At 35.8% G+C, this 26,805-nt stretch overlaps 1 protein-coding gene across 3 annotated transcripts in view; it reads left to right on the forward strand.

Moving 5' to 3' along the window:
• The first annotated feature begins 1,486 nt into the window (after nt 1–1,486).
• The window catches only part of LOC109068485 (coiled-coil domain-containing protein 120-like), a 42,894-nt gene continuing 17,575 nt past the window's right edge, over nt 1,487–26,805 (forward strand). The window contains exon 1 of one of the 3 annotated variants that reach the window (XM_042761718.1): nt 1,487–1,717. The gene's annotated coding sequence lies outside the window, so the exon portion shown is untranslated. Of the gene's footprint in view, nt 1,718–21,495; nt 21,856–26,805 lie in introns of those variants that run through there. The other 2 variants (XM_042761719.1, XM_042761717.1) reach the window with 2 other exon arrangements.

The following is a 26,805-nucleotide window of genomic DNA, read 5'->3' on the forward strand; positions in this document are numbered from 1 at the left end:
CACACAAACTACATGTATAATATCATGCTTGCGTTTTTAGTCTCACGGTATAAATTGGACTTTATGCATGAAAATATACAGATGGCTTTATATTCTGTAAATTTCCTCGCTAGAGGATCATGTGAATTTTGAAAGCCCTGATGTAAGTGTCGTTTTCTTTGTCAGTTAAGCATTATTCCACAAGAGGGCCTCGTTCTCTTAATTTAGCTGTGTGTGGAGATGCAGCAGATGCTTATGAATGGATCTTTTTGAAGTGACACTTTACTGCTCTGCTTCGACTATGGAAGACAAAAATGTTATTTCTATATTTGCTGTGACTCTTGGAGACACCTGCAGTGAGTCGAGAGAGAGAGAGAGAGACTCATTCATGGTGTTGTGCATCGATCCTGAATGAGCTGCTTTGTTTCCATACGGAAGTGAGAGGAAAGTGACCCCAGTGGCCTTCCGTCTGATATCTGGCTTTCACATTCAGTCACAGTCTGATATTCATATCCTCCGTGAATCACTATTTTAGTGTGTGTGCTTTCAGTGGATCTGCCAAATTTCAATTACAAAGCAGCCAATATAAAAGAAAATAAGGCTGTCAAATATAGAAAGAAATATAACCTATACAAACTTTACATCAAAAGAGGCTCCGGTTTGTCATTTCCTTGTTACATTTGTGTATTCTTTTGCATTATTATTTTGTATTAAAGTGCTAGGTCACCTCTAGTTGCTGATCCCCACTGACTTGCATAGGTTTTTTTTGTTTTCTTTTTTTCTCTCTCCATACTGTGGAAGTCAATGGGGACCAGTAACTGAAGGTGAACTATCCCTTTAAGACACGGCTACAGCTTTTGAATTTTTGTGTAGGATTTCAGGCCTGTGTTGATGCAAACCATTAACAAATCAAACTCAAGCAGAGATATTGAATGGGAAGCTGATTTATCCACCAATACTTAATCTTCAACAAGGCTTTATGGATTATGGCTGTGGTTTAACCCTTGAGATGCCAGAGAAGGGTCAGTAATCAGGCATCAACCAGAGAATTAATAACACAGCTGATGCATAACAATTTACAGTTTCATGTATATATATATATATATATATATATATATATATATATATATATATATATATATATATATAGTGTACATATATTTAAATAGTATATACTAAATATATAAATTGGTACATATTGAATATTTGCTCAGTTGTAATTAGATTATGATGTTCTCTGTTTAATTTAAATATTTTTAAATTCAATAGTTTTTATGTACATTTGATATATGTATATTTTAATATTAGTATATTTTTTTTAAAAAATTGTATATATATATATATATATATATATATATATATATATATATATATATATATATATATATATATATATTCACTATTTGTGTTTCCAGTACTGTGGCGCTGAACGGGTTAAACGAGACACAAGCCACTAAATGTGGATGAAATGTGATTGGTTTGGTTCCTGCGTGTAGATCAAGGCAGGATAAAAATCTCCAGCTCCTGCAGATAGATGGAGGGAGTAGAGGGGCTGGCATTACCGCATGCTGTAAACACAGGGGTGTGTGTTGAAGAACAGGCGATGATCATGATGATCTGAATCGATGAGCAGAAGACAGTCATGCAGCTCAATGAAGGACTAAAGACGCTCCGGAGATGCTCGTGAGATGATGCAGAGGAACGCACGTGGATGGCAGAGACTCCAGCATCCTCTCAGGTATTTAGGAACGGCCAGATAAAGGTGCAGATGTTGTGATCGCTGCACTGATCGGATGTTGCATTGAGGAGCTGCTCTGTTTGCATGCAGCACATGGTCTGCGGGGCAAAACAAACACGTTTGAGAATGAATTCCGCGACACTATGCTGTTGCATACACACGTGCTGTGTGCAGAAATGAAGTTTAATTGTTTTGCGTGCGTTATTTCGGTCAGAATTTGTTTAGTACTGATGCTTAAATTAACATCTATATTGTGACCGGTTTTTAAGTATGATTTTTAATTCACACACGCACGCAGGCACGCACACACACACACACACACACACATATATATATATATATAAAGTCATTTTTTTTTTTTTTTTTTTTTTTTTTTTTGTGCATTCTTATCGTGCTGTATAAAGTCTGACCCCTGATCTCAGTGCGGTAGGCAGTGTTTGGAGATTTGAGTGTCCACGCGCAGGATCAGGTACATTAATGGGGTCACACATGCACCTCAGCGCCTTAACTGTTGTGCTAATTAATAGCAGCTGTGTTTACTTATTATGTTAATGTGCTAGAGTAAAGGTGTAACTCGATGTGTGCTGTTTTTGGGCATTGACACGCGTGGGAATGTTTCGTTGCTCCTGCGCGGAGACTTGGGCGTGTTCAGTTTTCATCCTCACTTACTTTTCAGCATTTTTGTTTATGTTTATAACAGCGAACTGATTTTTCTCGAACCATGGTTATTAAATCTCAGCTAATAATTTAACTCACAAGCTATTGCAGACCCAATTCAAAAATTATTTCTAAGATAAACTTAGTCGTAGCTAATTAATATTATTTTTGTAAACTGTATATATTTTGTATGTTTTATATAGTTATGGTTGGTTATTGTTTGTTTTATATATATTTATATGATTGCAGATAAACATTGTGAATATTTGCTATTTATTTTGTTATTTTAGTAATTTTACATTTGGCTATTTCAGAGTTCTCCTGAAACAACAATTTCTCAAATATTTATTACAATATATACTGATAAATTCAACATTTCACTAGTTAGCGGTCACTGGTTACCTGACCTGAATATGTTCATAGATTTGTGTTGGATGTTATCTTTGGAATGTAAATATAGATATTTTATTTGTAAACAGCATACTTTTTTTTTTTTTTTTTTTTTTTTTTTTTTTTTTTGCTTATTTCAGTTATTGTCACCCACATAAAAAATCTGACCAAAATTTCTCTGTGTGTGTACATTGCCAAAACTTCATATTTAAGAAGAGAACTATAGTTTCCAAAGTCAGACATCGCTTGTTTTGATTTTCAAGGGTGTAGAATTTAGTAGGGATGCTACCAATATCCAGCAGCTACTAAATTGTCCCAAGCAATAATTCTGATTAAACAATTTAATGTCTACTGCTGTTACATCCCCAATGCCATAATGCCAAAATCAAACCTACGCCATTGTATTGATGATTATATATATATATATATATATATATATATATATATATATATATATATATATATATATATATATATATATATATATATATATAATAAAAAGATTTGTTCACCAATTGATTTAGTGACCCCTACTATCATACAGTATGTGTATTGTCATGATACAATTTCAAAACAGGGATGAAGGAGTGCTAGGAGTGTGTGGGTCTAAACCTAAACCTTACCACTATTCATTGGCTGCTTTGCAAGCACTGCTATTTGCTCCTTGAAATATAATTTTAAACAGAATATCCAGCTGAGAGTTCCTCCCTGAAACTGAATGTGAATGTTCTTTGTACAAATTTGCAAGCATTTGCACATATTTGTGAAAATATCTGAAAGCTCTTTTGCTGCATCACTCTCATATCAGTGATAACCTAGTTAAAGGGTTTCAGAAATTAAACCTGAAACTAAAAAAAACTAAGCTGTATTTATGAAACATCCAATTAGACCTGATGTTTCTCCTAGATATTTTGCCACACTTTTACGATGCAAACACTCATGATAACATAAATATTTGAAGTCTCTCTGTGTCTCAGACCTCAAATACACTGTCATGTGAAAGTAATATTATCACTAAACGTCTAATACATCATGACTCGCTCTTTAGCTGGAGGAGCCAAGGAGCCAGAATCTTAGCCCATTATCCTCTTTACAGATCATAAGTGTAATCAGAGGATTACGCTGAACTGCAGAGAAAGAGAGCAGCTCTGAATGTGCAAACTGGGTTACGCCGCTGCAGGGGTGAAAAGGTCTCGCTGAGTATAATTCTGCTAACCTATATTAAAAGGAGCGCTCACACTCATCTGTCTCTTCCTGGGTTAGGGTTAGGGTGTGTGTGGATCAGTTGAGCTGCTGAACTGATTATGTGGGCCAAACGCATGTGTGAGGTCTGGCAGAGGTCTGGAGGAACCTGCGCCGGTGTGGTTTTAGCTCCGTTTTGTGTCTGGGTGGGTTATCTGGTGTATGTTTGGCTAATCTAGCACAGAGGATGTTGGAGGCTTTCAAGGACAGGTGGATTTGCAAAAATGGGGCATTTATATGAGGCTGTATGGATATAAGAGGCCAGATGAGGATACAAGGAGACAGAATAGACAAGAATAGATTAGATCCTCCCATTCTCTGGAGAAAAATTTGATGCTTGCCTGTGGAAATCTCTCAGGAACCTCCCATTACACTCCTAGCAATGGCATAGCAACACCATAGAAACCACCCTAAACACTCCTAGCATAGCAACACCTGTTCTGGGTGGTTGCCAGGGTGTTGCTACGCTGTTGCTGGGAGTGTTCTGGGTGGTTGCCAGGGTGTTGCTACGCTGTTGCCAGGAGTGTTCTGGGTGGTTGCCAGGGTGTTGCTACGCTGTTGCCAGGAGTGTTCTGGGTGGTCGCCAAGGTATTGCTTTGCCATTGCTAGGAGTGTTCTGAGTGGTTGCCAGGGTGTTGCTATGCTATTGCTAGGAGTGTTATGGGTGGTTGCCAGGGTGTGGTTGTGCTGTTGCTAGAGTGTTTCTATGGTGTTGCTATGCTAGGAGTGTTTAGGGTGGTTTCTATGGTGTTGCTATGCCATTGCTAGGAGTGTAATGGGTGGTTGCCAGGGTATGGCTATGCCTATGCTAGGAGTGTTTAGGGTGGTTTTTAGGGTGTTGCTATGCCATTGCTAGGAGTGGTCAGGTTGGTTTCTGTGGTGTTACTTGCTAGATTATTCTGGGTGTGTTGCCAAGGTGTTGCTAAGCTGTTGCTAGGAGTGTTGAATCATATTGTAAAGTGTTATGGTGTAACTTTCTTCTTATACTGTCAGTTTTCTTGCTGAACCAATTAGTTAAACTCTTTAACTAGTTATCCAAGCTACTTTAACACACCTTGATGATCAATGGCAGACATTTGAAGAAAACGCAATCTCCACCACATTAGCAAAGCATAAACATGTTAAATAATAGTTTGCCCCCCCAAAAAAATATTGCAATCATTTTCTCACTCTTGTGTCATTTCAAACATGTAGGATTTTCTTCATTGACTTTTATTGTATGCTTAAAAATCATTCTTCAACATATCCTTTCTGTTCCACAGAAGAAAGAAATTCATACTGTTTCAGCATTTGGGTTTATGTAAACTGTTTCTGACTTAAGACTTAGGGTTAATGGTTTGTTCAGATCCCTAACCCTAAGAGCAACAGGAAAAGTGAGGCTAGAGAAAGATAAAGAAAAGTTAAAAGTAGAGATCAGAGATGAGGAGAGAAAGAGTTTGTGTGTGGAGTATAATTGCAACAGTCAAACCTGTCATTGTCTCATTAGATATTCAGAGCAGAGCGGCTTGTGTTACTGGAGGCTCAGGGAATATTTTCAACAGAGTCTAAATCAAAGTAGCCTCTATCCCTGTCTCATCCCTTTCTCAGCCAACACACGGGCCAGGATGTGCTAAAGGAAAGGACGTGGGTTGCTTTGTGCATAATAAAGAGTTTCCTAAAGCGAAGGTACGTAGCTTAGCACTTAGAAAATGTGCTTTCGAAATCCCTGGAAGTCAAACTACATGGATGTGCAGGGACTTTTAAAGGAATAGTTCACCCAAAAACTTTACTCATCCTCAGGCCATCCAAAATGTAGATTTGTTTCTTTCTTGGGAACAGATTTGGAGAAATGTAGCATTACATCACTTGCTCACCAAAGAAGTGCTCATCTCTGCAGTGAATGGGTGTTGTCAGAATAACAGTCTAAACAGCTGATAAAATCCATTGGTGGGCAAGTGATGTAATGCTAAATTTCTCCAATTCTGTTCCAATGAAGAAACAAACTTCGTCAGCGGAGACCATGTGAATGAGATGCGCCCCAGAGACAGATCCCCTGCAAAGACCTCGTCTACTCGATGACCATCAGCACAAGACCACGGGAACCAGACAAGTCCTCTGCACAATCTGACCTGTGTTGCAGCCTGGAATTAAACCATGCCATACTGGTTTCGTCTGGCCAGAGGAGAACTGGCCCCCCGACTGAGCCTAGTTTCTCCCAAGATTTGTTCTCCATTTCTGTCACTGATGGAGTTTTGGCTCCTTGCCGCTGTCGCCTTTGGCTTGCTTAGTTGGGGACACTTGACTGATTTCACAGATACTATTATAAGAGAGCTGAACTGGATGATGACATCACTGAATCATCAATAAAAAATTATTCTTTGTTATTTTCCTCTTACATTATTGACAAACGATTTTCCTGTTTGACACTGTAAAGCTGCTTTGACACAATCAGTATTGTATAAAGCACAATATAAATAAAGGTGGCTTGACTTGACTTACATCTTGGATGGCCTGAGGGTGAGTAAATGTTCTGCAAATTTTCATTTTTGGGGAACTATTCCTTTTACAAATCCCACATCCAGAGTGGATCCTCTAGAGATGTGTAATGTTTGCCCGCTCAAGAGGTTCGTGGTAGATAAGGACGTGCAGTGGTGTTCACAGCGTCAGCGCCAGGGTGTCAGTGACAGAGTTGGGTCAACACTCAGTCTGCGCCTCTCGCTCTGGGCTCAGTTTAATGAGTTTGTAATCACTCTCATGTCAGAAGGATGCTTGTGCCCTGGAGGCTTGGACGGTGTCAGAGCACTTAAGGAGCGCTGGAATTCATTCTGCTGAGACTCACGCTGTGCTGCTGCGCTGTTATTGAAATATAAAGGCTTATGAGTGATTACGAAAGAAAAGAACACCTAAACCCCACAAAGGTTATGAAGCAAATTACAGAAATATTTGTCATACCTTCTGAAGAACAATAAATACACCTTTGGTCTCCTGGGTGCTTGAGAGAGAGAGAGAGGTATGGTAATGTGAAACAGCTCTAGGGAATCGGACAGTATGAAATCAGGTCATGTTGATCCAAGAAAACTCGTACAAAAAGTAGATTCTCAGTAAGAAATGGATGAGATCTGCTTTTCAGGTGTTTCAAGTGATGGTGGTAGAAGATGCTGTTTTTAACAAGAAAAGAATAACTTACAAATTAGAGCATCTTTATGTGATAAAGTTCATGACATGGTCTTTAGTCAGGATGGAGGGCATATTTATCTATTTATATCTTTCATTCATTCATTCATTCATTCCTTAAACATTTTTATTTATTTATATTTGTTTATTTAAATATGCCTTCTAACTTGTTTATTTTTGTTTATTCTTTCTACTATTTATTTATTTGTTTGTTTGTTTGTCTGTTTATTCATTCATTCATTCTGTTTGTTCATGTGAAATGGTAGTTCACCTAAAAAGAAAAAAATCTGTAATCATTATAAAATTAGTTTTGAAAAGAAGATAACACAAGGGTGAGTAGATGATGACAGAATTTTAATTTTCAGCTGAACTATCACTTTGACGTGAATGAAAACAATACTGTGAGAGACAGACGTACAGTCTGTTCAATGGGTTTTACTCTTGTGTTTGTGTGGTGTTGATTGTTCAGCCAGCAAAACGTTGAAAATGTCTTTGAATTTTTTTTTTTTTTTTTTACAAAATACTGCCTTGTTTTCATTCACATTAAATTAAGCATCATGTCAACACTGTGGAGATCAAGAGATAAAATTCATATTTACACTAAATCTCAGTCAACAGATTTAAAGCATCTTTGCTGATATCTTAATCTTTTAAAGCTGTGTGATGATCTTGACACCAACTAAATAAATCAAATGGATTCACACAGACACATCGAATCCTCCTAGACTGTGGTAACATACATGAATATCAATGCTGTGAGATTAATTTTTAATGAGGCTAGTGTGTACTCAGCATAAAATCACTTACCTTGCCTTACTTGAATGTATATTCAGTCTTATTAGCTGATAAGTGGTAACTATTTCCCTGTAGGTTAGAATAAATGGAGTTTTCTCCTGAGAAAAAGACCCTGTTATCTTCTCAAGACATTTAAAGGAGACCTCAAACATTTCATTAAATTATTTTTAAAAACAAATCTATGAGCTATTGCTTGCTATCCACATTTATTTTATAGTTATTACTGTGTGTCAACATTTGTCTCATTTGCATCTAATGAGAAACTATTTTCATTTCATGAGAAATGAAGTTGTCTTCTGGGGAACAATGATCAATGAATCTTTCTTTGTTCTAAACTTTAGTAATGCAACAATGTTGCTATGACTATTTGGCTGCAGGTTTGCTTTAATAAGGTGAGAAGCAGTTTTTCCACAGTCAGGAATCTGGTGTGAAATACTAGAGCCCAAACACTGACGCAGGCTCTGTTGTCTAACTGCTGTTTTAGGGGATCAGCTGATGGATGTGTGTGGTATAGAGTTTAAAAGATTAGTGGCTTTCCAGGGCTTTTCCCACGTCCTCCAGAGCATTAACTCCTGGAAGGACAGCGCTGTGCCTCAAAACCTGCCACTTAACTCTAGCTGTTTGGGTTACAGGAGCTTTGAAGCTGGTTTTCTACACCCCACCATTAGCTAAAGCACGCTGAAGTTCTACAGATGGGAGTCACACACCTGAATGCACAGCCATTATAATAATATATAATTACATTTATATGTAAATATATATGCAAATTTAAATTTCATATAAATACATATCAGCAATTCAGTGCTGAATACTGAAATAGTGAGGTGTAAAATCACAGTTCACAGTGTGTTTGGGCATATATATATATATATATATATAAAACACATTTTTGTTAAATTATAATTTATTTTTGTTTAATATTTAATTTATTATTATTATTTTTAAACTGCTGTGCAAATATTATTTTTTACAAAAAATATTTTTAGATATCAACCTCAAATTTTAGATTTATAGCTTTGATTTTTACATAATTTTTACAGTAAATCATGTTTTAAAATATAAAAATGTTACATTTTTACAATTTAAAAATAGTATTTTTGTTCATTTTTCATAATTATAAACTTAAACTTCTATAACTTTTTTTTCACTTCAGTAATCTGCCAAGTGTCTTCTTTAAAAAGAGACCTTAAGTCTGTGCTCAATTTATGACAGTTGAAAATTTCATATTCAGGTTTAAAAAAAAAAAGGATCAAAAAAGGATAAATATTCCTTGAATATAATTTAATAACATAAAATGTGTGTGTGTGCATGCTGTATTATATTAATTTATTAAGGACTGTGAATCCAGTACTTAATATTTATTTGTTATTGATATATTTGTCATTTTAATGATGTTTTTTATTTATTTTATTTATTTATTTATTGGGCTGAATAATCCGTTTATTTACATATAATTACTTACATTAATATATACTACATAGGAATAGGAGAACGAAAAAAATTCAGACATATACACCTCATGTTTAATTGAGTAATGAGTAATGCACTCTAGCATGCATGTAATGTGCAGGTCAAATTGGTTTATATTGCATGTATTTTGCACTTAAAGGACATCAAGAGTCCCTCCAGAGTAATGCTTTGACTGATGCGCGTGTTGGACACAAACTGATCCCTGCAGCTCTCCTGAAAGCCTCACGGGATAGAAAGAAGGGCAGTGTTCAAAGAAATCACCCGAGTGAGGCAAATAGAGGAGACAGTTTGGAAGGCAGTGTGGCCAATGGCTACAACAGCTCAGGGAAATTTAAAGTGACCTGTCTGAACTCTAAAAGCGGGTAACATCCTCAAACATAGCTTTATTGTTCAAACATGCTCCCTGAATAGATTCGCTTTGCAAGGCTGGCATTTTTGTGCGGTTTTGCCCGTTTGAGTGCCTCGTTGCATGAATTTGACCCCACCGGTTCAGTGCAGACATCTGGATGAGAGTCAGCCACCCAAACATGACGGTGCCGGCCCAGACCCGCCCTCCCTGTTCCAGCACCTCAGGGGTGAAAGGTTATTGGCTGTGCAGTCGGAGCTGCCAGCCTGCGATATGCCACTATTTTTAGTAGGGGATTTTTCACGTTGTTGCCATGCAGCGGTTGGACTCCCGATCGCTCTCAGCTCAATGTGTTGCTCCTGCTCATTGTGCAGTTTATCATTGCGGCGCTGTGATGCCGAACTGTGACGGATCTCTAAGCTTCACTCAGGCAGAAAAATGTAGGTCATATTATAAAGCAAACACCTAGAGAGGCAGACAGACAGACTGGCTACAAGGCATTAAAACCTACTCCAGCATGCACATGTTAAAGATGCTTCCTAACTTGCCTCTGGCTGCCTCGTGGAGCAGGACGGTGGGTGTGACTGTAGCGGGGCAAGAAAGCCTCACAAATGCGTTGCAGTGGTGTCAAGGACTGGAGAAGGAATGAGCACAGTTACAAGGCACTCAGTAAATGGAAAATGGAAAACAAAAGCAAGCGTAGCACAAGAAGCGTTCCTGCACCTCCAGATACAAAGAGATGCAGATTTGTCTTCATCACGTGCTCTGACTTGCTCAATCCTGTCCTTGCATCCTCTGTTTGCAGATGCAGAATGTGTTAGAGACTCACAGTCGGATAGAACTTTTTTATCATGGAAAGAAAAAGGAGTTCCGTCTATAGGAGATTTATTTATAGACAACGAATTTGCTTCTTTTGCTCAGCTTAGACAAAAATTTGGGCTACCTTCCTCTCATTTTTTCAGGTATTTAAAAGTACGGAATTATGTTAAAAAAAGTAATATCTCTAATTTTGAAGTTTAAGTCCCCTGAATATCTTTATTAATTTATGACCTCTTAACTTGACTCGAAGGGTCTTGTTTCTAAATATGTTGAATATTTTAATGATTCTAGAACTCCTTTTACATAATACTTAAAGATTTCTTGGGAAAGGACTTGGGGATAGATATTTCAGAAGATAATTGGACTAACGCCCTCCAAGGTATTAGGTCTTGCTTTATCAACTCTAATTTTCAGTTGATTCAGTATAAAGTTGTCCATAGATTGCACTACTCTCGTACCAAATTACATTCTATATATCCCTCTGCGTCACCTTTGTGTCTTAAATGCAAGTCCAATGAAGGCACTCAAAGGTACTAATCAAAGGTACTTAAGATGGATTTTTCTCATGACCCTCTTATTGCAATATTAGGCTAGGCCGCCTTCTTAGAGAAGTATAGTTTCAGTCAGATCCAAACAGTTAAATATGGGCTGACCATAGCAAAAAAGACAATTTTGTTAATGTGGAACAAAGAGTTTGCACCTAAATGTGGCTTAAAGAGCTCAGTAATGTGTTACATATGGAAAAAATTAGAGACAAGATTGAGGGTAAACCAAAGAGATTTGTACAGATTTGGAAGTCCTTCTTGGAATATTTCGAAGGTGACCAATTGACCTGAATTTAATCTTTGATAAAATAGCAGTGTGTAACAATTATATATTTCCACAATGGATTATTTATTGGTATAGGATGTTTATTTTTTTAAATGACTCTGTATGTGTATATGTAGATATGGCTGAATGTGCTGTTGTATAGATACACAAGTATGAATGATGTATGTTTATGGAGGTGTATATGTGTACTATATGTGGGTGTGTGCATATATGCATGATTACATTGATTACAGTGTCATTAGGTTTTTTTTTCTCTTTCTCTTTTTTTTTTGATATCCTTTGATATATATATATATATGTATATATATATATATATATATATATATATATATAGTATTTTACGTACATATATATATAATATATAATATAATTATTATAAATTAATTAACCTCACTGGAACTCAAACCATATTGCACATATGAGCATTTCAGTGCTGAATACATATATGCACTCATTTATTTATGTATTATTATAATGAAAAAAAAAATTAAATTAAAATTTTTGTTTTGCTTTTGTTTTTTTTTCTCCACTCAACTATTATCTAAAATTCACTGACATTCTTAACAGTTTGATGTGTTTCCTATCTGCACATCTTACCTGTTGTTTTCTCAAAGCAATGTTTTGTTTAGATAGAGCCGGTAGATAACAATAACAGATTATCCATCTTTCTGTTTGAATTTCTGCTATGATTGACTCTTGTTTTCCTGCATAAAATCATACTTAACTTAAATTATGATGACAAATTAATGAAATTCTTTTCTCTAGCTGCAGCATGCTGCTGTAAAAGATTAATTATAAGCAATTAATTTCTCTTGGCACATGTTGTGTAGACTGTGGAGATTCGTTGTTGCGGTGTGAATTATTGTTAGAGTGAAGCCAGGTGGTGATCTATTTTTAAAACGCCCTTCTGAGCATGTTCTGAATTTGAGGACTGTTCACACCTCTAGAAGTGCTGCAGTCAGTTTGTTGTAGTGCTGCTCCTTGCCACAGAGGGCGCACTTGTACTTTAAACCCCATTTGCACACAAACATATATGACTTGATTTTTCAAGAACGATAAATAGGATTTACTAGCACAATTTCAGATCTCAAATACATATTATAGTCTATACTGAAAATATTAGGAGAGGGAATGAGCAGCAACCTGGTGATACAATATTATACTATTTGGGTCATAATATTGTAATATTGTTAAAATATTTATTCAAAATTGTAATGTATAAAATATTTATCTGCCTCAGACTTTTTGGACATTTGGATTTTGGACAAATAGAAATAATTATTAATACATCTGAATATTAGAATAAATAAGATATTGCTCCCTCGTTAATAGCATACTAGTGATATGGTCTTTTGGTATTTTATAAGAATGTAATATTTTATAAAAATATACAATTAACATTTATGATGTAGTTATAAATGTACCCCTATATATATATTATATATATATATATAGGGGTAGACAAGTTCGGTCTTGCAGAGTAATATATCAGATTTTAGTAATATTTTAGTAATATTTTAGTAATATTTTATAAATAGTATATTTTCAAAATTAATATTTATTTTATATTTTTTCATTCATGTTTTCATTCATATATATATATATATATATAGATATATATATATATATATATATATATATATATATATATATATATACATATACATATACATTGATTTTTCTGTCCATTTTCGATACTATGACCTACCTTGAGCTTATTACTGCACTGCAGTGCTTCATTCTGTCTTTGGCTGTAGTTGACTGTGTCTGTATTTCAGGAGGTTGCTTATATACTGTAATCTGTCCATTCTTGGCAGGGGTGATATTCCATGGATCCATCACAGTGTGAAAAGCTTTACAGCCCATTATCAAAATCTGTCCTACCTTGAGTTTTGGACCCCCTCCAGTGATGAAGCAACACAGATGACTTGGCAATTTCCGAATTCAGATGATTCAGTTACATAAAACATTCTGTCGTTTTTAGACTCTTTGATACCAAACCAGAAACCTAAGTTTTATTGTTAAAGCTTGCTAAGACATTTCCTCTGATATAATACCACAGAACAAGCCTTTAATTGGATTTATTTTCACTCTACCCTTATGCCTTTGGTTTTGTTGACTGGTGTCTTTGTTTTTCGCGCTTATAATCATCAGTGCTGTTGATTTGAAGCCACAGTACCTGCATTCGCCCTGCTGATGCTCAGAGAGCTCTTCTGAAGACTGTGGGAACTACAGGTCTTGACAGGTTGAAAGAGCAGTGAAGTGTTTGGGTTATTTTTCAGAGTTATCTCAGCTTCCCTCATGAGCCGCAGCTGTTCAGTCCCTCTGCGGCACACAAACACTAGCACACTGGGATTAAAACAGGTGCGTTCAGCCATTTCATCTCATCAAATATAACATGGTGGCTAACATCTCTGTCTGCTAATAGCGTCCAGATGCTGTTGAAACACTCCCCAATAACCATTTATGTGAAGCCTCGTGCTGATTGTATCCAAACATTCACAACAAGAGCTACAACTATTAAGATAACAATAACGATAACTTATCTTTAACTATCTGTTGTCTGCCTATTTAAATGCTCAAGCTCTTTAAAGCTGTATGGATTCTGACTGGCTGTCCATATTTTTATCGTTCGGGCAATTCTCCTGCCACCTCCTCCCCAGACTCTATGCTCGTGCAGGTTGCCAGATTGAGACACACAACAGGAACAAGCTCAATTTACAATGGAAGGCGACGAGACTTATTAATGGCTGGGGCAACTTTTTGAGCAATGTTGCCGCCAACGGGCAACCAGATGAGACACAAGGCCTATGACCGATCTAAAGTATCCAGATAGACATTTGTTATCCATTCTCAATGTGAAAGTTTCCAAGCAACATTGCTCAAAAAAAGTTGCCCAAAAAACTGCTCAAAAAGTTGCCCTGTGTATCATCAGCCTTATTGTCATTGTCAGCTGATAAGTTGAGGCCTCTGGTCACAGAGCTTTTTAGATGGTTTTCGAGGCTTTTTAGGTCAGGTGGAATCTGCGATCTTTAACCCTGGTCGTTTGCTGGCTACCATGGCTGCAATACGTGGTGTTTTCCACCAACTGGCAACCCTGGGTGTTGAACTACTTCTGGGTGAACTGGCAACAAACCAAAACAAAAACAGATGTTCTGACATGAAACACACATTTCCATGTCAAATAATTGGCTCTAGTATTGTTTTTCAGAGAAACATGTGAACTTAGCATGTTTCCTTAATATCTGCAAACATATTATGGTATTTGTATGCTTTAGTACAGTCAAAACATTCTATACAGCTCCTTTAAGGCCTGTTCACACTAAGAATGGTAACTGTGTTAGTGTTCACATCAAGAACGATGATGTTTTGTTTACTAGAGGCACATGCTGCAATTGACTCTGTGCCATTAAAGTGTGGTCACATTAGCGAAATTTCGTACAAAAACAGGTCGGGTCCCACTGTCAATATCACAGAGATGTATGAACACAGTTCACACAGAAATCACTTTCAAACGTATCAGATTTCTGTTGGTTCGCGCAGTGAATTCACTTGAGCAACATGGTCTGTGTGAACTTTTTCGCCCTCACGTGAAACTTGCACGTTTCTTTTGGAACGACTGGATTTCGCCATCAAAATTTCGCAGGGCAACAGTATATGTGACCCTGGACCACAAAACCAGTCATAAGTAGCACAGGTATATTTGTAGCAATAGCCAAAAATAGATTATGTGGGTCAAAATGATTTTTTTTCTTTTATGCCAAAAATCATTAGGATATTAAGTAAAGATCATGCTCCATGCAGATATTTTGTAAATTTCCTATACCGTAAATATATCAAAACTTCATTTTTGATTAGTAATATGCATTGCTAAGGACTTCATTTGGACAACTTTAAAGGTGATTTTCTCAATATTTAGATTTTTTACACCCTCAGATTCCAGATTTTCAAATAGTTGTGTGTCGTCCAATTATTGTCCTATCCTAACAAACAATAGAAAGCTTATTTATTCAGCTTTCATATGACGTATAAATCTCAATATTGAAAAATTGACACTTAAGAATATGAATGCACCTTTATAGTTGAGATATGGACTCTGATATTCTTTTAAATTTTTAATGATTTCTAAAATGATATCTTTATCGCTGTGGTTTGCCTGAATACTTTGTGATGATGTTGTGTTATGTAGTCTGGAGATGTGAGCTTGATAATTTGGCACTGCAGTAGCGGGTGGTAGAGGAGAGGAGGAGGGTGAGCAGAGGACACACTGTATGGATTTTTCTTCTTGGCAACTCACGCCCCTCCCGTTCGGTATCAAAGCAGAGTGAAGAGGAACGCATGCTGTTTGAAGCTCTGCTCAGAAGTCTACACTGACTCCTGACGGGATCGCACACTCAGCCGCCGAGAGCCAGAGCGAAATTCTTCCAGGGCAGTGGGGCACTGCATGAAATAATAATCAAAACACTTAGATGAAAAATGGTCTGTGGCTGAAACTGCTGTGGTGCTGACAGAAGCTTTAATCAGAGGAAATTAATATATTCAAACTACAGACTAAAGTTTCTATTGTGCAGAAATTGTCTATAGCAGTGGCACAGAACTAGTTTTGCTCATGACCTAGATTTTGTGAAGTTATGACCCAGAACAGTACCAAGCTTGTTAATAATAAACAACAATGGCTTTAAAATAAGACTTATAATTAGTAATATTTTCTTCAAATGTGTCAGTCCAACAGTATTCAGAATGAATATCCATCATAAACTGAACAGGAAAATTCACTTAGTTGTCTCTTTATAAATTCTCAGTAGATATTAATGCACAGTAGTTTTACAGTAACTTGAGTAGTCTGTGTAAAAGTTTGATAAGCACATTTATTATACTAATTAATCTTAATTATTAATGATTATATGTTGTGTAGTTGCATTTTACATTTGTGTGTACATAGGCTATATAATTTTTGTATTTTTATATTATAAAATTAATTATAATTATAAATGATATAATAAATAATTAATTATTATTATATTTATCATTTATATTTTATGTTGTATATTTTTATAATTATTTATTTGCATCTATAGACTAATTTGCATTCTATGTATACACACAATTTATATATTTTTATATTTTGTTATATTTTATAATTAATTATAAATTATAATTCTATTACTATTATATATTTTTAGCATTTATATTTTAAATATTTTTATAATTATTTGCATTTAAATAATAATTTGCATTTTATATACATTTATATGATGTATTTTTCCTTGGTGTCTGCAATCTTTCAGAACAGAAGTGTGACTCATCTGCGGATCATGACCATTTGAGAATCACCGGTCTGTTGGATGTTGACACTCATACTAGTCATTTATGGGCTTGGATGAATGTATGTTTATGTTTTGTCGCAGGTCAGGCAGTTCATCCAGTGGTCCATGACTTTAAGAGGAAGTAGAGGAAGCTTTGCCCAGGGATGTTCACATGACTGTACATTTTACTGTCATCCTGTGTGGAGTGGTGTGCTGTTGAGGGCATGTACATCTTCAACACCACAATCCCTAAACCTTTTTTACTCTCATAGAATAGAGAGAAAACAGATTTTTCACTCTGTAGTTTTGTATAGATACAGGACACTTTGGGAAAAATTTTACAAATTTAATACATCTTTATTGATCGCGTATAATGCAAAATTTATTTAACAGTTATGCAGGATACTGTATGTACAGAATTGTAAAAATAATAGTTTTTGCATTTACTTCAGGTATGTAAATGATGCTGAAGTGTTGCAGGTGGTTGCCAAGGTGTTGCTATGCATTTTTGTCCACCAGGGGGCAATATTTCTAAGTAATAATGCACTTCTTCTGAACAAGCTAAAGTACAATTTGACTCATTATATGCTTATTAGTTGATCACTCTGTCAAATGACATAAAAAAATTACATAAAATAAAAATACACAAAATTGGATTTAAAATGCAAAAATCTGTTCTTTAACAGGGAACTTGTTTTTATTTATTTATTTATTTTTTAAGTTAAAGTGCCCATTTTAATGTGCTGAGTGCTGACACATAACAGCGCTGGAAATACATTTTTGTATCATTGTAAAATCATAAACTATATTACCACCCTGCTCTTTATCTGCTAGATGCGAATATATGGCATGAAGATATTAAGATATGCACATTTGTACCATATTTATCCTTAAACGATGCATATTAGTACCTTAAAGGGTACATATTTAGTCAATTTTAGTACCTTAATAGTGCAGTTTAGTACCTTTTGAAAGGATACCACCCCAGTGACAGCTTTTGCACTTTTTTCTGAGAGTGTGAAAAGTGCTATACAAGTACATTTGACTTGATTAACTTGAATATTGATATTGAGAAGATTCCTCAAAAGAAAACATTGATGACTTTGTACGTCATAAGAGGAGATGAGGTTCATTTAAGGTGGGACAGAGAATCTGGCATGAGCTGTGGTGATTGGGACAGCCGAAGGGAGATGTTTGCCATCTGTTTAACAAATCGTGACATAAACGCTCTCCACCCCCTCCCGATTCTCACAGGTGTTTGTCATTAGCCAAGACCACAAATGCTGCCCAAAGAGGGTGACCTTAAACCCAACAGCTGCCCATTCAAGAACCCCAACATAAAACAGAGCAGCGCTCAAAGAACCATATCAACACTACCACAGACTGAAGACTTAGTGCCCATCCATTCACCGAAAGAAATGGACTGAGAGGGATATTCTATGGTACTTCCTTAAGCGTTGGCATAAGATGAAACAAAACCATGCTTCCAGGCCTGCAAGCCGAACTGCTTATTATAACATCTAAATCCCAAGCCATAATGATGTATAAAGGACTTTAATTATTCATATACTGGTACACCAAGTCTTAAGAACAGACTATATATAAAGTTGTGTTTTCGTGCTGCATTTTAAGTGGATTTTAACAAATGCACTCACACTTCTTTGATGTCTGAGTTTTCATAGGAACGCAGGAGATTTATGGAGTCTAAGACAAAAGCTTCACAGCGGCCAGGCATCATATGAGGGAGATCTTGGGGTAACAGCTGATTCTGACATATTTAATGCTGCTCTTTGAAGTTTTATGCCAGTTGGCTTGCTTCTCTCTCCATCTTTCTTTTCTAAAACCTCTCCAGGAGTAATCTGGGGGAAAAAGCCCCTCAGATCCAAACTCTAAATGCTCCTCTACACTAATCCACAGCTTCACACTCACAGTGGGGAGAGGGCAGGGTTTATCTGTGTGGTCACAGCACCGCAGATAAGAGTCCAGTGATCTACTTAACACGTACTGAATCTACTGAAGCATAACAGTGTAAGCTGCTGTAGCTGCCATTTTTGAAGTATAAATAAATTTATGTGTTGTCATAAAAGTAATTTTTTTTTGTATGACTGAATATGACTAGTTATTCAGATATTATTAACAATAACATCATGAATTTTTTTTTTGTAAAGCTGCTTTAAAACAATGTATATTGTGAATCACTGGGTGATAATGTAGTTGAGAGATACCACTTTAGCATACTGTAAGTATCCAGGTACTGTTTTATACTAATAATTTTTCTTTATTGTTGTATTTTTTTTTTTCAAGATAAGAACAACTGTTTCAACTAGTTCTTTGGGTTCAATATAAAATGATATTGACTTGCATAAAATGATTCTGGCAAAAAAAAAAAAAATGTTTTCAGTAATTCACATGCAACTGAATGAGGAAGTGCTTTTCAGAGATTTTTTTTTTTTTTTTTTTTCAGAAATCTGCTCGTATTTTTGATAAAATGCTTATTTTTAGAAGTGGGACTTTTATTAAGTGGATGAACATTAATGATTTAAATCCTGTGGGTGAATTTTCTCTAAATCAAATCAAATCAAATCAAATCAAATCATCGATTTAATTTAAAAAAATCACAAATCATTTTCGGTACTTGAAAAAAATTATAAAAAATAAATAAAGAAATAAAATTTTGTAAAATACAAAAAATGACGAAATGAAATTAAAGTTAATAAAAACTCTATAGACATTTAAAAAGAAATACTTATAAAACACTAATAAAAATGGCAAAAATACTAAAATACTAAATCAAAACTATAATACTATGTCAATGATAAATAACAATAGATGGAATGATTGGAAACTGGAACAGCGCAGGATGACTCATCAATATTTTGTGTAATTGTTTCCCACATGCCAATTTGTTCATTTTTAGGAGTAAACTTGCATATAGATTTTCTCAGAGCTCACAGACATGGATTAAAAAATGTTTTTTTTTTTTTTTTTTTTTTTTTTTGCAGTCTATAAGAGTGTGTACTGTAAATGTTGCATTAGTGTCACATTATTTTCAGGCTGTAAATTGTCATGATGTTGATTGGAGCTTCTGATAATGGTTAATTGGATAAGCACAATGCTGGAACCATGACACCGCAGACGCTGGTGCGGGATTGTCAGTCTCATTAGGAGGAGACCGTTGTCCCGTCCTGTGGAGTGATTGATGAAGAGGCAGAGGGGTCTGGTCCCAGCGGGGTTTCTCTAAGTCTCTCCCTCCTTCAGCGGGACTCGTTGTGAGAATGTTCTTGTGGAGAATTCCAGGAAGGGCAGGAGATGCACTTTGTTCTGATCTCCAGCCGAACTTCCCTTCATTGAAATCCTCACGCTCAAATTAAACTGCAGCACTGATGTAAATCCCAGATGACGTGCTCTCCTGTACAGTAAAGCTCTCGGAAACCATACTGACCATTAGAACCCGAGTCATCTGTAATCCTGCCTCACTTCATGCCTAATTATATGGTGAGAGTCAAGTATAAAAAAGGAGCTGGTAAAGATCAAACCATCTAATTAATGGATTAAAGGCAGAAAACCTGCTCACAAAGCCTTTTAGGACTTGTTATTTAAGGATCACTGCTATCAGGGTCTTCCCAAATCATTTTTTTTCAAGCTCATGTTAAGCTTTGCCTGTTTTTTCAATTATGTAACAAGGACCATTTTAACAAATTGTGCCTGTAATCAATGCACTTTTAAAGATAATTATTCATTAAAAATAAAGAAAACTAATATATATACAAGGTTCTAGTCAATATTAAAGTCAAAAAAATATATGTTTTGCATGCATTAAATTTGTTCAATATATAACATGATTGTGTATTATTTACCTTTTTTCAGTGTAATATAAGCCGTGGCCAGCTTAAAAGGATCAAACTGTTGTTTCATGTAGATGACATCCTTTACATGTGAATAGCAATGCTTTTTTAAAGCCTATTGGTTTGCAAATGAAGGCACAGCTCTGTCCCTCGGGGAAACTGAAGGTAGCCGAAACACAGTCTCAGTTTTCACCACCTAGATTACCATGAGGCTGCTATTCTACTGTCTTTGCTTTTTTTTTTAGACATCTTTGAAACTTCAAGAGTCATGAGATATTCAAACACAAATTCAATCGAAAGCACAACAGGAGAAATTTAGTAGGAGACCGGGTGTGAAAAAGTACTCACAGATATCTATAATTACAGCCATGTTTATTTTTACTAATTTATTTGTATAATATTTATATATTATTAAATAGAAGTTATTAAATAAGACCAATATGAACAGAATATGAAGAAACTGTGATTCACTTTGTGAAGTTTAATATTAAATGAAACTTGGTCACCAATCCAAAATCGCAATATATATATATATATATTTTTTTTTTTATTTTTTTTAAATTATTATTAATATATATTTTAATAACAGCAATATGAAAAGCTAAAAGAAAGTGAAGGTCATTATTTTTATGCATCTGGAGACGAGACGAGAACTGGAGATGCATTTAAAGAAATAAAAAGAAATGATAAATATCTGCAGTTAAATTTACTAATTGAAAGTTTACCTGATAAATATTTTTTTTTTTTAATTTAGTTGATACTTGGTAAATGTACTAGAGCGTCTTGTTACGTAATCTTATTATATATTCATAAGTACCATCCATCCGCCCCGCTGACTAGAGCCCACCTACAAACCTTTCAGCCAATCAGTTCAACCTACCCGGAGGACGTCATACTCTACGTAATTAATATTCATAAGCAGAGCCTTTAACACTTACCCCTGCGCGCGTGCTTGGAATGGATCGGTCCGCTGGAGTGCGCTGAGTTCGGAGTGAAAAACTGCACTGAAAAGTCACCTGGTCGGCTTTGGACTACTAGTTTATCATTCAAACTCGATAACTTATCCGTTTTAACCTCGTCAGTGGAATCATTTCATTATTGACTGACAGCAGAATTTTTCGCTGTATTGCACCTCGAATTGGAGCGCTGCAGTTGCCGGTTGGCTTTGCGTGCTCTGATAAGGATAACTCAAAGACAACTGATGCATGATAGACTGTAACCAGACTGACTTCCCTTTAAACTCACACAGAACAGCACATCAGGACTAAACATTTAATGTTACAGGTAAGATTTCTAGTATAACATCTTTAAAACAAGCCTGAAATCTTATTAGTATATTGTCAAACACATAACACCAAGCCACCTACCGTTTTTTTTTTTTGGAACATGTAATATGGAAGTACAGTGGTATTACCACAGTACATTTTTGTAAGGGAGCAATATATCAGTTGGATTTCATGACGTTTTATCATGACATTATGCTACTGTCATAATAACAGCTTGTTGTGATCTTTGTTCTTCAGTAATGTATAATTTTGTGGTGCAGTTAAACACATGAGAAGAGTGTTATTGTGGCAGCATTGCTGTATTTTGCATTTGCAGCATTTACTGCAGCTGCTTCTCACTCAAAATCACAGTTTATAGGGCATAATTTATAGAGAGATGATGAATATGTTGCAAAGTTTGATGACAGTCCTCTGTTTGCATGTACATGAGCTCCGGATACATCTGTACAAAACCATTAGGATGCCAAACTTCTGAAAATCCAGCCCTTCAGGGAAGAGGATGTTATGACAGGATTATTATTTAATTTATTACGCACTCGGCCCGATGCGTTGTGTCTGTTGATCTAGGTGGACTGCTTAGCTAACAAGACCTTTAAGGGACTTGGACTTCACACTGACCATTTTGAGCGGTGGCACGCAAGCATTTGCTCACTATTTTCAAGGTGTTGATTTTCACACAGAAAGCCTTTGTGTGGTTTGGTTTGCAGTGAACCTCCTTGAAGATTTATCTTGAAGAAGAAAAGAACAGACTTTAGACTGCCAGCTTTTGTAAATATTGATCAGTTGGCATTACCTTATCAATAGGCTCAGCTGTCTTCTTCATTTTTTGCAAGAATATTGTCTTCTGCACTGAGCAGCTGACATTGCAGTCATATATTGTGTAATCATCTGTGCTTTAGCTGTAGGTTTAGGTGATATAAGCTTTAAGAAACACATAGTCTTCCTCTTTGAATCTGTCTGTCTATAAGTTGTCACTCCAGGCAAAAATCTGCCAGTGGAGTTTGAGTTGACTTGCCTGGAGTGTCACTTGAAGAAGTTTATTGTTGCTTTGTGCTAAAGGAGATTAGTGAAGTGTTTGTAGAGCTACCTAGAAACCAGCTTCCGTCTGTGTCACATCCCCATGCTCAACACACACACACACACACTGATGACCTCTTGAGTCCAGGAAGAGTCAGTTTATTAAAAAGAAGTCTTAAACAAAACCTTCATTTAATGCAGGTCTTTATAATCAATCAGGTTAATGAATAGACATAAATTAACCTTGCTCCAAAATGTTGTTAAATTTTACTTCCCGTTCACTTCCTCACTTTAAGCAAATGTTATTCTGCCGAATTTGTGATGTATTTATAATGTATTTTGTGTCCAAAAAAAGAAAAGACATTTTTACAATTATTCTGACAATAACCCCATAATAACCCACAAACCCATATATATATATATATATATATATATATATATATATATATATATTTTATATACACACACACACACATAGTGGTTATTTTTATGTTTAAAATACAGTTTATATATAATAAAAATTATAATAAAAAATAAAAATAGATATAAAATATTCAAAATAGTTTAGGTAATAGTTACATTTTTATATTTAAAATATGGTTTATATATGTATAATATAATAATAATAATAATAATAATAATCATAATAATAATCATAATATTAATATATACGGTCCTGGTAACAGCATACATGACCCAGTGTTGATACTACCCATGCATGTAGATGAATGTAGTTGTTGTTGATTCTCTGTTGTGCCTCACCATCATTTTCAGCTCAGGTTGCCATCAGCACATGTGTGCATGTGTCAGAAGCAGCTGTGAGAGTCCCAGCTCTGTCAGGTTTATGGGTCACTATCAGGATGCCAAGACAACAGTGTTGGACTCTGGCTCCATACCTCCCATAATCAGCTGCTCGCTAGATCGCCAGCAAATGTGACAAACATGAGTGACGCTGCTGATGGGCGTGAGTCCAGTGACCACATGAGACCACTGACTGCTTTAATGACATGCTCTCATGTTCATGAAAGCAGTTATGTGAATCAGGCTGTTTAGTGTTAGTAATGGTGGTTGTTTGTTTTTGAGTGTAGTATGTCATATAATATTTCATATTTGACTGTTTTGAGATTGACTGCAGAAATGTTAACAGCCCTTGTGTTATTTACAATAATGTTTCCCTAATATATAAACTTAATTTTGAGTTAAAAATTTTTTATGTAATAATATAATTTACTGTATTGTACACAGCTCCCTGTAAAGCTTACTACTTCAGCATTGATTAGTTGTGTAGTCAGATTTTTTTTATATTTCTTTTTTTGTTTTTATGTTTTTTATGTCTCTTCTGCTCACAGAGGCTGCATTTATTTAATAAAAAATACAGTAAAAACAGTAGTATTGTGAAATATTGTTACAATATAAAATGTAATTTATTCCTGTGATCAAAGCTGAATTTTCAGCATCATTATTCTAGTCTTCAGTGGGACATGATCCTTCAGAAATCATTCTGATATTAGTATTATTTAAAAAGTATTATTTGAAGTATTATTAAAATATTATTTTATTATAAAAAAAGTATTATTTAAAAAAAATCTTAAAGCAAATGAAACTTAATGCAGACACAAGCAAACTGTTTAATATGAAGTCATTGTGATGCCATGTGGGGCCTACTTTAGTATACTGTATGTACACATATTACTGTATTACACATATTACAGTGCATGACAAAACAGTTGATTTTGCTCTAAAAAATGGTGAACTTGTGATTAAGTAGTTAACATTTATGATCACAGGTTGAACATAAAAGCACATTGTGATCTACTTTTGACTCACATGTGCTTGTCAGTCTTGATCTATGGCTACGTTCACACTGCAGGCTGAAACGACCCAATTCCGATTTTTTTGTCCCTATGCGACCTGTATCTGATCTTTTCATGACAGTCTGAATGACACAGATCCGATCTTTTCAAATGTGACCCAGGCCACTTGGGTATGTGGTCCTGAATCCGATACGTATCCGATGTTTTGAAATGCGACCTCCGTCTGAACGGCCAGGCCACATGAATCCGACCCGTACGTCATTGATACGTTACAAACGTCATAATTCTGCGTTGAAGTAGGCGGGAAAGAGAAGATAAACAACAACCATGGCGGACGATGCTGCTGAGACCGGTCAAAGGAAGGGAAGCGAGGTCACAGATTTAATTAATATTTGGGGTTCCATGTTTAACGTTAGCTACTTCCGCAAACAACGAGTGATGTCGTTGACCGTTGAGTACTCTTCTGCGCATGCGGGTCACTTCTGGGTCATTTCACGTTCACACAGGAGATCACAAAAGGTCGCATTTAATTGGAAATGTGAACGGCCTTGCAAAAAAATCACATTTTTTCCAAAAATCGGAATTGAGCATTAAGCCCTGCAGTGTGAACGTAGCCAAAAGGTCATGCAATTACTTGGTCTCATGAATACTTTAAAGGTGAAGTGTGCATTTTTTTTTTTTTTTTTTACAATTAATGTATTCAAACAGGTTTCCTGAACACTCTACTCATCTGCAATTAAGTGGACAAACAGATAGACCTGTCCTTAACTAAATCAACCTACAAATGGATTACTAAGAGCTGTCTCTGCATATTAAGCTAGGATATGAGGTATTTTAACATTGAAAACATCAACGTTCAGTCATATTCAGCTGTATTTCTGTCAGTAGCTCTTCCGGGCAGGGCGGTTTCCACCTTTGCACCCATTCAACACCTCAGTTAAAGCATGATTTCTGGTGGGTGGAGTGACTTTTAGCAATGGGGTGTATATGTACAGCGCACAAAAGTGCTGACGGCTGCAGTCCAACCCAACCCAGAAAGATCTCACACACAAGAGTGCACTATTAACCAACTGGCTCTTTGACTCACCACCATCACAGTCTGAATCATTTCTTGGCCAAATCATGAGCCTCAGATGGTTATACAGTAGTGCAGAAGCTTGTCATAAGTTGTCAGAAGTGGAACACTGATCTGAAAGGCGATGAGATCACCTTCAATCACACTCATGCAAACACACACACATACAAAATCCTTCCCATTGGCTTTGAATATTCAAACGAGGTTCCAATTTGCATCAGTATGAGTCCAGCTGCTTGAATGAGCCCAGTCTCTTTAAAGCCCACGTGTTTCTCTTTGAGGTCTAATCCGCTCATAATTATCTCATGTTTTCAATGCTCTTTCATTTCTCTCCTTCTGGATATATCTGCACTTCTCACGCTGTCTCTTTAATTTGTTATTTTTATTAGTTTTTTTTAAATATTACTTTTAATATTATTTTTGAAAGCATTTTTTAATGATTATTTTTTCAATATTATTTTAATTTGTTTATTTCTTTTGAGTTAGTAATTCAGTTTAAAAATAATTATTTAAAAAATGTATTTCTGTGTTTTCTGTGTCCTATTGTTGCTGAAGTAGTTGCCATCATTTATAATGTTCTGCTCTACCTGATTCATTGCTTAAATTTTCACTGCTGAGCCTGAGTTCAAAGACTTCTAAGAAAGCTGTGTTTTTTTTTTAGCCATCAGGAGCCCCAAAAAATGTTTCCACACACACAGTGTTCTTATTTCGAGCAGCTTCTGCATTTGGAATCACTGTATTAAAGCCTGAATTAGACTATTGATGGTTGGGCTAGATTTCTCAATCCCTGTGTGGTCTTTATGTGCTGCAGCAGTGCAGTGCTTACCATGGTTGCCAGAATTAAGTCTCCGAAGGCCGTCGTCTTTGTGTTTTTATCTAGAATGCTTATTTAATATGCTTTGGCTGTGGATCAATGTGGAACAGATTTCAGAGGTAGAGCTTTTGCTGTCAAAGCCTCTTGTGTGGTTCACTGTTACGTGCCGCCCAGCAGTGGATGGATGTTGTAGACGCCCTCAGACGAATGTTTGTGTAACATGTGTCT

This window comes from Cyprinus carpio, chromosome A8, assembly GCF_018340385.1.
Source record: "Cyprinus carpio isolate SPL01 chromosome A8, ASM1834038v1, whole genome shotgun sequence".
Lineage (NCBI taxonomy): Eukaryota > Metazoa > Chordata > Actinopteri > Cypriniformes > Cyprinidae > Cyprinus > Cyprinus carpio.